Below are 10172 nucleotides of genomic sequence, written 5' to 3'. Positions count from 1 at the left end.
ATACACACGCACACACGCACACACACACACACACGCACGCACAGACAGACAAAGTTACGATCGCATAGGCTACACTTACGTGAGCCAATTATTAGTGCTCTTGATTCAATAGTTCATTGTAAGGATTTGATCTATAAATCTCTTCGCGCACTGTGATGCCTCAATAACTTAAATTGTTATTATTATTATGATTACCTTTTTTTCTTCTTTTGTTTGGGGGGTGTGTGTGTTGGGAGGGTTGGGGTGGTCAACCTGTTGGTCTGCACGAACAGAAGCTAAAATATGACTCCATTTACCTAGATGAGACAAGCAGTAGTCTTTATGCAGTATAGTCTTTGTGTGTGTGTGTGTTTGCTTTCTTTTGATTATTAGTTATACATTCTGTATTTTTATATGACTTGTGTGAGGGTATTGGCATTATTTTGACCTTGGCACTACCTGCAGACGCTTTCTGTGTATATTAAATACATAATCATATGTACTGAACATAAGCAAAGCATGTTGTATATTCGTAAGTTTTTTGTTTGTTTTACATGCCACCCCAAGTTATTTGAATAAAATCATGTTTAAATGAACGCGCGTGTCTAATCCAAGCAGGTTCGCCATTAAGTCAAAAGAATTAAAGAAAGCACAAATTAATCTATGTCGTGCAATTACTGATTTCAATGCTAAACCGACCTCAGAAGACGGAGGGCATTCCCTTTGTAATGAGAGTGCGTTAATCCCTTCAACAAACGTATATATGACAATGTCTTAATCCCTCCCATAAGCTTATAGATGACGATGCGTTAATCCCCTTGGTAAAATTGTCGTTAAAAGGGATCTCCTCCCTGTCGGAAGAATGTAAACAACCACACATGCACCAGTCATTAGGCTTAAAACAAAATCCTTCCACTTGGATAACGGCAGAAGTCATGAGCCTTTGTGGCAGATATATATATAAGAGAGAGCTCCCCCAGTCACGTCTTCAGAAAAGAAGTCAACCGCTACAGCCAACGAGAAGTCAATCGCTACAGCCAACGGAAAATCAACCACTACTGCCAACGAGAAGTCAATCGCTACAGCCAACGAGAAGTCAACCGCTACAGCCCACGAGAAGTCAACCACTACTGCCAACGAAAAGTCAATCGCTACAGCCAACGGAAGGTTCTCTTACTTTTTGGTAGGTATTACAATTGTAAGACTAATCTTTTTCTTGTGATCTAAATCACACGAACAAAATGTTTTGACATAGATTTACGTGATCTCATTTGTCTGTTGTTTTCCAGCCTTTAACCCGAGACAACAAGTTGAAGTGGGATGATGTCTGTTGTTTTCCAGCTTTTAACCCGAGACAACAAGTTGAAGTGGGATGATGTCTGTTGTTTTCCAGCCTTTAACCCGAGACAAAAAGTTGAAGTGGGATGATGTCTGTTGTTTTCCAGCCTTTAACCCGAGACAAAAAGTTGAAGTGGGATGATGTCTGTTGTTTTCCAGCCTTTAACCCGAGACAAAAAGTTGAAGTGGGATGATGTCTGTTGTTTTCCAGCTTTTAACCCGAGACAAAAAGTTGAAGTGGGATGATGTATGTTGTTTTCCAGCCTTTAACCCGAGACAAAAAGTTGAAGTGGGATGATGTCTGTTGTTTTCCAGCCTTTAACCCGAGACAAAAAGTTGAAGTGGGATGATGTCTGTTGTTTTCCAGCTTTTAACCCGAGACAAAAAGTTGAAGTGGGATGATGTCTGTTGTTTTCCAGCCTTTAACCCGAGACAAAAAGTTGAAGTGGGATGATGTCTGTTGTTTTCCAGCCTTTAACCCGAGACAAAAAGTTGAAGTGGGATGATGTCTGTTGTTTTCCAGCCTTTAACCCGAGACAAAAAGTTGAAGTGGGATGATGTCTGTTGTTTTCCAGCCTTTAACCCGAGACAAAAAGTTGAAGTGGGATGATGTCTGTTGTTTTCCAGCCTTTAACCCGAGACAAAAAGTTGAAGTGGGATGATGTCTGTTGTTTTCCAGCCTTTAACCCGAGACAAAAAGTTGAAGTGGGATGATGTCTGTTGTTTTCCAGCCTTTAACCCGAGACAAAAAGTTGAAGTGGGATGATGTCTGTTGTTTTCCAGCCTTTAACCCGAGACAAAAAGTTGAAGTGGGATGATGTCTGTTGTTTTCCAGCCTTTAACCCGAGACAAAAAGTTGAAGTGGGATGATGTCTGTTGTTTTCCAGCCTTTAACCCGAGACAAAAAGTTGAAGTGGGATGATGTCTGTTGTTTTCCAGCCTTTAACCCGAGACAAAAAGTTGAAGTGGGATGATGTCTGTTGTTTTCCAGCCTTTAACCCGAGACAAAAAGTTGAAGTGGGATGATGTCTGTTGTTTTCCAGCCTTTAACCCGAGACAAAAAGTTGAAGTGGGATGATGTCTGTTGTTTTCCAGCCTTTAACCCGAGACAAAAAGTTGAAGTGGGATGATGTCTGTTGTTTTCCAGCCTTTAACCCGAGACAAAAAGTTGAAGTGGGATGATGTCTGTTGTTTTCCAGCCTTTAACCCGAGACAAAAAGTTGAAGTGGGATGATGTCTGTTGTTTTCCAGCCTTTAACCCGAGACAAAAAGTTGAAGTGGGATGATGTCTGTTGTTTTCCAGCCTTTAACCCGAGACAAAAAGTTGAAGTGGGATGATGTCTGTTGTTTTCCAGCCTTTAACCCGAGACAAAAAGTTGAAGTGGGATGATGTCTGTTGTTTTCCAGCCTTTAACCCGAGACAAAAAGTTGAAGTGGGATGATGTCTGTTGTTTTCCAGCCTTTAACCCGAGACAAAAAGTTGAAGTGGGATGATGTCTGTTGTTTTCCAGCCTTTAACCCGAGACAAAAAGTTGAAGTGGGATGATGTCTGTTGTTTTCCAGCCTTTAACCCGAGACAAAAAGTTGAAGTGGGATGATGTCTGTTGTTTTCCAGCCTTTAACCCGAGACAAAAAGTTGAAGTGGGATGATGTCTGTTGTTTTCCAGCCTTTAACCCGAGACAAAAAGTTGAAGTGGGATGATGTCTGTTGTTTTCCAGCCTTTAACCCGAGACAAAAAGTTGAAGTGGGATGATGTCTGTTGTTTTCCAGCCTTTAACCCGAGACAAAAAGTTGAAGTGGGATGATGTCTGTTGTTTTCCAGCCTTTAACCCGAGACAAAAAGTTGAAGTGGGATGATGTCTGTTGTTTTCCAGCCTTTAACCCGAGACAAAAAGTTGAAGTGGGATGATGTCTGTTGTTTTCCAGCCTTTAACCCGAGACAAAAAGTTGAAGTGGGATGATGTCTGTTGTTTTCCAGCCTTTAACCCGAGACAAAAAGTTGAAGTGGGATGATGTCTGTTGTTTTCCAGCCTTTAACCCGAGACAAAAAGTTGAAGTGGGATGATGTCTGTTGTTTTCCAGCCTTTAACCCGAGACAAAAAGTTGAAGTGGGATGATGTCTGTTGTTTTCCAGCCTTTAACCCGAGACAACAAGTTGAAGTGGGATGATGTCTGTTGTTTTCCAGCCTTTAACCCGAGACAAAAAGTTGAAGTGGGATGATGTCTGTTGTTTTCCAGCCTTTAACCCGAGACAAAAAGTTGAAGTGGGATGATGTCTGTTGTTTTCCAGCCTTTAACCCGAGACAAAAAGTTGAAGTGGGATGATGTCTGTTGTTTTCCAGCCTTTAACCCGAGACAAAAAGTTGAAGTGGGATGATGTCTGTTGTTTTCCAGCCTTTAACCCGAAATAAAAAGTTGAAGTGGGATGATGTCTGTTGTTTTCCAGCCTTTAACCCGAGACAAAAAGTTGAAGTGGGATGATGTCTGTTGTTTTCCAGCCTTTAACCCGAGACAACAAGTTGAAGTGGGATGATGTCTGTTGTTTTCCAGCCTTTAACCCGAGACAACAAGTTGAAGTGGGATGATGTCTGTTGTTTTCCAGCCTTTAACCCGAGACAACAAGTTGAAGTGGGATGATGTATGCACGCTGTCTCTTTCTCGTTCTTCTCCTGATTTCGATCGCAGGTAAGAAACATTAGCTGCACTTCCTTGGCTCCGTCTTTCTGTCTGTCCCCTTCCAAAGCCACAGTGCAACTTGTCACTGTACGATTATGCTTTTAATTGTGTCTTTGTGTTACAACAATGCGATGCGGTGTTTAAAGTGTGTTTAAACCCTCCAAGTACAGTTTTGTGTGTGTGTAGAGGGGTTCCAGTTATGTCAGTTTTCTGCACTTTAACCGCTCTGCGCTCAGCCGTTCGCCAACTGGCATGCGTACTAAATTTGCTCATCCGGACTTTGCTGAGAAAACCCGAGAACTCCCGACGCGCCTGCAAGTGCCTGTGACGTAGGCTTAGGAAGAGAGCATTATGGACGACAGTCGTGGCGCACAAAACGTGGTAAACCACAATCGTGTTGTTCCATATATGTTCGAGCCTCCATCGCAAGAACATGAGGGGAACGTGGGGGAAATCATGTTGCTGACAACAACGGCATCACTAATCGCCTTGGGAACACATGATTGGGAGTTACGAAGTAGCAACCAAGGAAAGGAAAATATGACAGGATGTGTCAAGCTTGGAGTCTAGATCTAGATCTGAATTAAGCTGCGTTTGTATACCTTTTGTGTGGGTGTCTGTGTTTTTGCACTGGGCCTCCAAAATGAACATTTTACAGAAGCAAATTCACGTAGATCGGCACAACCGAAGTTTTGACGAAGGCGACTCTGGAAGTCCCTAGTGTTTACATTTTGAGTGGGGGAGGGGGGAGAGGGATTATGAAATGAATCGAAATAATAATAAATTTAAAAAAAAGTTGCATTTATATTGATTACTTCTAGCGGGATCGGTCAACAAATGCTCGATTTGAAAACTGACCCGGGTACGTGGCAGTTATTTTGGCAGTTCAAGTTTTAATGTTCACGCGTAAGCGGCCTTGTGGCGGGGTGGAATGACGTTTGCCTCCAATGCCGGCGGTTTCGGGTCCCCAAAGACTTTTGTAAAACATGATTTTTTTAACCTTTTTTCCCTTCTTTTCTAAACTCTATATTCTTGTATTTTATTCTTTTTTGATTTATCCCAAAGGTTTTGATTCGTGTTTTAAAAATTGAATATCGCATGTGCGTGAGTGCCCTTGAACAGCTTTCCCAAAATCTCGTATTCTATTTTTAGGACGGGATATCCCCGAGGAAAAGTCAAAGGGCATAATTATGTATCACCGCGTGTCGACTGCTGGTAATAGTAGATAAATACTTCCAGATGATAGACTTCTGATCTAAGCTATTTAAAGAGCTATCACACTGTCGACTAGTGACTGTAGGGTATTTTGAACTAGAATCCCTTTGCTGTGCCACAGCAGGCGCCCGGAAAGCTATGCTAACGGGAATACCAGGAAACTTGACCAGTTAATATGCTTAAAGACCAACCTCCCCGTGCAGCTCTTTCATCGAAACGACGACGCTGATTGGTTATTTCATCGACACGACGACCACCGTCCTGCTATAACTCTCTATTGCCACAGAAAAGCGTAGGTGAGAAAAGTGACCCATTGACCTCGCGCAATTATTGTCTTAAAAAATGCTGAAAGGTATTATCTCCGTTTTGATTCCAGGGAGGAATCTGATTTTTTCCGAAGACCGTGTGTACCATACTACCAGGCAACACACATCATTGGAAAAGCTGAATAAACGCACCGGAGATATGCGTGAGTATAAGTGCAAACACACAGACAGACAAACATGCAGACAGACAAAGCATAAAACTACACTGACAGACAAACAAATATTTACACAAAACGTATCGTGATAGTTCTATTCATTCGCTCGGCTTCCAGACGAGCGGACGTAAACTGATAGAACTATCAAGATAAGTTGTGTGTGAATATTTGTTTGTCTGTTCACTTAAAAGACCGTTGGGTCGAAATATCTGTGATGTATTGTTTTGTCAATAACAAACGTTCCAACAACCTACCTTTCTTGTTTTTTTTGGATATCGGCAATAATAAAGACGCATGGTTCCGGTTTCTTCCACGTGTATAACGCACACGCATACCTCGCCAGGTTTGTTTCTGTGACTAGTCGACAGACGATGCCATTTGCTTTGGTTTTTTTTTTTTTATAGTTTTTTTGCTTACTGTACATAACATACATTACGTGTAAAATCCCGTTCTTTAACAGGCAACAAACCTTGCAAAGTTCAAGAAGCTGCAATCTGAAGCGACCTATCTCTGATTCTAGCAGACGATCTTTCCAAAGAAAAACACAAATTCAGCAAACTCTCCTGTCACATAGAACGTCGTCCAATGTTTAAATACATTTTAAGTTACCGGTCTCTCTAACAGAAGTCAGAGTTTCAAACATAGAATATATATATACGTAGGCAAGCATGATACGTCATGACGTCATATGATTCCTAGCATATTGACGTAATGCTAAACAGCCGGTTATCTCGAGTCTTCTCCCTTTGCATATCCGTGGGTTTAATGTTCGGTGATTTCCGTGGATACATGCGCGAAGGGATATGCGCACTATAACCGTCATCTGCAATCAACGACATGGACCATTCTGGTAGCTGTTGCTGACAAAAACATGGTTTTAACAGAGAATAATTATAATGTCAGAATAGCTATATAAACGCTATTGTGTTTTCAGCGTAGCAATAGGGTCCGATATTTAGACTCGAACAAGTATAATGCGACTCGTCTTTGACTCGTCCGCATTATACTTGTCTCGTCTAAATATCGGACCCTATCGCCACGCTGAAAACAATAGCTGTTAATGAAGGTGACTGATGAAATCAAAAGAGTCTTCGAACACTTTTTCTGATGTTGTTAAACGCTTACAAAACACCAACATTTTCAAGAATCTGCTAGACAAAGAAAAACTTATCATTCAGTCACGTTATTTGTATGATGATAGATATCGAGGAAGCGAGTTTGAGCATGTTAACTCATTTTATCCTACATACGTGAGAGAGACACCCGTGAGATAATAATAATAATAATAATAATAATAATAATAATAATAATAATAATAATAATAATAATAATAATAATAATGGACATTTATTAATCGCCCTTTCTCACAAGAGCTCACGGCGATTTACATATTAATTTCTGCCGTGTGAGATGGAATTTTTTACACAATACATCACGCATTCACATCGACCAGTAAATCTCAAGCCATTACGGCGAATATTTACTTTTTACGGCCTGTTATTCCAAGTCACACGGGTATTTGTGGGACATTTTTATCTATGCCTATACAATTTTGCCAGGAAAGACCCTTTTGTCAATCGTGGGATCTTTAACGTGCACACTCCAATGTAGTGTACACGAAGGGACCTCGGTTTTTCGTCTCATCCGAAAGACTAGCACTTGAACCCACCACCTAGGTTAGGAAAGGGGGGAGAAAATAGCGGCCTGACCCAGGGTCGAACACGCAACCTCTCGATTCCGAGCGCAAGTGCGTTACCACTCGGCCATCATGTATATCATGTAACTGAGGTCATGTCAAGCAAGTCTGGCAGGGACCTGTTTTTCCACTGCTTATGATGCCAAAGTCACCGAGACAAACAGTAAAATACACGTAAGTACAGTATGTAGGATAAACAGAATACTACATGGCTTGCTGTTTTGTACCAAATTAACACTCGTTGCATTTTCGAATAGTGACTACACTTAATGGTGCAATGTGACATATTAAATGGTGCAATGGGACGTATTTATTGGTGCAATGTGACGTATTCAATGGTGCAATGTGACATATTAAATGGTGCAACGAAACGTATTTAATGGTGCAATGTGGCGTATTTAATGGTACAATGGGACGTATTTAATGGTGCAATTGGACGTATTTAATGGTGCAATGTGACGTATCGTGTGTCCACAGACCTGCGGCCAAAATACACACGGACCAAGAAGAATACTTATTTAAACGAAGAAAGCTATGTGGAATTTAGCGAGTTTATGTGAGTATTTTTGGCTCCCAGGGGTCTGTGTAGTGTGAGCTGCAAATTCAAATAAGTAATCCAAGTACTTAAAAAGCAGGCGTTTTTTGTTTATGCGTAACCACTTATGACACACACACACACACACACACACACACACACACACACACACACACACACACACACAGACACACACACACACACAAGCGCATGGACACACACACACTTCCGTTTGATGCTTGGACATTGAAGTACAGACCCTGGTAACAGGGGGAGGTAACTCCCAAAACAAAACAAAACCTTGAAGCCAAGGCCCTGGTAGTTACCTCCCCTCACCGGCAGCCCGCACATGCGCGGTACATACCGCCGGTATAGTCATTCCCAGTGAAACACCACCTTCAACAATTAATAACGATTGCGGGGTAGGTTGGGAGGGAATTTACTATGTGAGTTAGGTCAGTTTGATGAAAATTTATTATTGAAATTTTCGATTAAATCACATATTCTTACTCCAACTCACATACATGTATATAGTAGATTGCTACAAAAGGTGGCGGGAAACTCACTTATTTCTGGTAAGAATCCGGCCTGCTTCAACCATGACTGGTAAGCAACTACTACCATGACTGGTAAGCAACTACTACCATGACTGGTAAGCAGCTACTACCATGACTGGTAAGCAACTACTACCATGACTGGTAAGCAACTACTACCATGACTGGTAAGCAACTACTACCATGACTGGTAAGCAACTACTACCATGACTGGTAAGCAACTACTACCATGACTGGTAAGCAACTACTACCATGACTGGTAAGCAACTACTACCATGACTGGTAAGCATCTACTACCATGACTGGTAAGCAACTACTACCATGACTGGTAAGCAACTAATACCATGACTGGTAAGCAACTACTACCATCCCGGCGGGTACTAGAGAGACCCGCAGAAAGTAGTTTAAGAAAGACGTCTCAAAAACGTCCAAAACACCGCTCTGAGGCCGTTCGAGATTTTGCCTGGTCGCAGAACCGCCAAATAAGCGGCCCAAGCTCTGGCTCCATGAGTTCTAGGAGAACGCAGAGGAAGGACTGAACGCTCCCCCCCCCCATTTGACTGCCACACTCATAAGCTTGTTCAATGAGTGTGGAAGCCCATCTAGTCAGCGCTGTTTTGCAATAATTTGCTTCTATCCGTTTAAAACGAAAGAACCTGAGATTCTGGTCTGGCACTCCAAAAGGAGCCATGCAAGACAAATATGTTCAAAATACTCAATATCTTGCGCGAGACCCGAAAAAGCATGTAATTCGCTGCCCCTTCACGGGGAAGTGAGCACAAACAAAACAAGAGTATGAGAGCCTTCTTTATAAAAAAAGGAAGGCTTGCATCTCTCAATAATTCTATGGCTACTAAACAAGTCGCGTAAGGCAAAAATACAACATTTAGTCAAGCTCAGTCGAACTCACAGAATGAAACTGAACGCACTGCATTTTTTCACAATGACCGTAGTCTGCCGCTTGTGCAAAACGGAGTGAAACTGACGAGCCTGTTCAGCGCGGTAGTGGTTTCGCTGTGCTGCATAGCACGCTTTTCTGTACCTCTCTTCGTTTTAACTTTCTGAGCGTGTTTTTAATCCAAACATATCATATCTATATGTTTTTGGAATCAGGAACCGACAAGGAATAAGACGGAATTGTTTTTAAATCGATTTCGGACATTTAATTTTGATCATAATTTTAATATTTTTAATTTTCAGAGCTCGTTTTTAATCCAAATATAAAATATTTATATGTTTTTGGAATCAGCAAATGACGAAGAATAAGATGAAATTGATTTTGGATCGTTTAATAAAAAAATAATTTTAATTACAAGTTTCCGATTTTTAATGACCAAACTCACTCATTAGTTTTTAAGCCACCAAGCTGAAATGCAATACCAAATCCCGGCCTTTGTCGAAGATTGCTTTGCCAAAATTTCAATTAATTTGATTGAAAAATGAGGGTGTGACAGTGCCGCCTCAACTTTTACAAAAAGCCGGATATGACGTCATCAAAGACATTTATCGAAAAAAGGAAAAAATATCCGGGGATATCATTCCCAGAAACTCTCATGTCAAATTTCATAAAGATCAGTCCAGTAGTTTGGTCTGAATCGCTCTACACACACACACACAGACAGACAGACAGACACACACACACACACACACACACACACACACACACACACACACACACACACACACACACACACACA

General features: G+C 41.3%; 1 long non-coding RNA gene across 1 annotated transcript in view; it reads left to right on the top strand.

The window, feature by feature from the left end:
* Positions 1-959: 959 nt before the first annotated feature.
* The window catches only part of LOC138951133 (uncharacterized), an 11519-nt gene continuing 2306 nt past the window's right edge, over positions 960-10172 (top strand). Inside the window, exons 1-4 of the long non-coding RNA XR_011451002.1 lie at positions 960-1162; positions 3921-4003; positions 5586-5678; positions 7864-7942. This is a non-coding gene — a long non-coding RNA (uncharacterized lncRNA). The remainder of the gene's footprint in view (positions 1163-3920; positions 4004-5585; positions 5679-7863; positions 7943-10172) is intronic.

Source organism: Littorina saxatilis, linkage group LG16 (genome assembly GCF_037325665.1).
Source record: "Littorina saxatilis isolate snail1 linkage group LG16, US_GU_Lsax_2.0, whole genome shotgun sequence".
NCBI classification, from domain to species: Eukaryota; Metazoa; Mollusca; class Gastropoda; order Littorinimorpha; family Littorinidae; genus Littorina; species Littorina saxatilis.
The sequence above is the reverse complement of the archived record's forward strand: the minus strand, read 5'-3'. Positions and strand labels throughout refer to the sequence as shown.